The 1,809-nt window shown below is 35.8% G+C and overlaps 1 non-coding gene across 1 annotated transcript; it reads right to left on the bottom strand.

The window, feature by feature from the left end:
• Positions 1 to 1,232: 1,232 nt before the first annotated feature.
• LOC130972679 (small nucleolar RNA R71) lies at positions 1,233 to 1,340 on the bottom strand. The gene has a single exon (XR_009083843.1). It is a non-coding gene; the product is annotated as a small nucleolar RNA R71 (small nucleolar RNA).
• Between the last annotated feature and the right edge of the window lie 469 nt (positions 1,341 to 1,809).

Here is a 1,809-nt window from a genome sequence, read left to right on the forward strand (position 1 = left end):
TTAACGCCAGGATGGCACAAGGGGGAGGATTTTGTTTTCAAAATCAATTTTTTTTCAAGTTTTCAAAGTTTTTCAAAATCAAATCATATCTTTTCAATCAAATGTTTTCAAAATCAATTTCTTTCCTTTTTCAAAGATACTTGCTATCAATTAATGATTTGATTCAACATTTCAAGTATGTTGCCTTTTCTGTTGAGAAAGGTTTAATGTCTGAATCATATCTTTTCTTGTTAGCCAAGTCATTAATTTTTAAAATCAAATCTTTTTTTTTTAAATTGTTTTCAAATCATATCTTTTCAATCATATCTTTTTAAAAGCATAATTTTTTTATCATATCTTTTTAATCACATCTTTTTCAAAACAGTTTTTAATCATATCTTTTGATTTCTAATTTCAAAATCTTTTTCAAAAATCACTTGATTTCTTTCCCACTCTTAGTTTTCGAAAATCAATTAAAGTTTTTCAAAATGTTTTCAAATCTTTCACTTAATTTTTGAAATTTCTTCTCTCTTTTCACATCCTTCTATTTATGGAGTACCACTCTTTCTCAATGCACAATTCGAACTCTATCTGATTAAGTTCGAATTCTTCTCCTTCTTCCTTCTATTTTTCTTCTTCTCTGACACCTCAAGGAATCTCTATACTGTGACATAGAGGATTCTATATTTTCTTGTTCTCTTCTCTTTCATATGAGCAGGAGCAAAGACAAAGGCATTCTTGTTGAAGCTGACCCTGAACCTGAAAGGACCTTGAAGCGAAAGCTAAGAGAAGCTAAGGCACAACTCTCTGTAGAGGACCTAACAGAAATCTTCAAAGAAGAAGAAGACATGGCAGCCGAAAACAACAACAATGCAAACAATGCAAGGAAGGTGCTGGGTGACTTTACTGCACCTACTCCCGACTTCTATGGGAGAAGCATCTCTATCCCTGCCATTGGAGCAAACAACTTTGAGCTTAAGCCTCAATTAGTTTCTCTAATGTAACAAAATTGCAAGTTCCATGGACTTCCATTGGAAGATCCTCATCAGTTCTTAGCTGAATTCTTGCAAATTTGTGACACTGTCAAGACTAATGGGGTTGACCCTAAGGTCTACAGACTTATGCTATTCCCTTTTGCTGTAAGAGACAGAGCTAGGACATGGTTGGACTCACAACCTAAAGAAAGCCTGGACTCATGGGAAAAGCTAGTCAATGCCTTCTTGGCAAAGTTCTTTCCACCTCAAAAATTGAGTAAGCTTAGAGTGGAAGTCCAAACCTTCAGACAGAAGGATGGAGAATCCCTCTATGAAGCTTGGGAAAGATACAAACAATTGATCAGAAAATGTCCTTCTGACATGCTTTCTGAATGGAGCATCATAGGTATTTTCTATGATGGTCTGTCTGAACTATCCAAGATGTCTTTGGATAGCTCTGCTGGAGGATCTTCATCTGAAGAAGACGCCTACAGAAGCTCAAGAGCTAATTGAAATGGTTGCAAATAACCAATTCATGTACACTTCTGAAAGGAATCCTGTGAACAATGGGACAAGTTAGAAGAAAGGAGTTCTTGAGATTGATACTCTGAATGCCATTCTGGCTCAGAACAAGATATTGACTCAACAAGTCAATTTGATTTCTCAAAGTCTGTCTGGAATGCAAAATGCACCAAGCAGTACTAAGGATGCTTCATCTGAAGAAGAAGCTTATGATCCTGAGAACCCTTCAATGGAAGAGGTGAATTACTAGGAGAACCTATGGAAACACCTATAATTCTTCATGGAGAAATCATCCAAATTTCTCATGGAAGAATCAAGAGAGACCTCAACAAGG

This window comes from Arachis stenosperma, chromosome 3, assembly GCF_014773155.1.
Source record: "Arachis stenosperma cultivar V10309 chromosome 3, arast.V10309.gnm1.PFL2, whole genome shotgun sequence".
Lineage (NCBI taxonomy): Eukaryota > Viridiplantae > Streptophyta > Magnoliopsida > Fabales > Fabaceae > Arachis > Arachis stenosperma.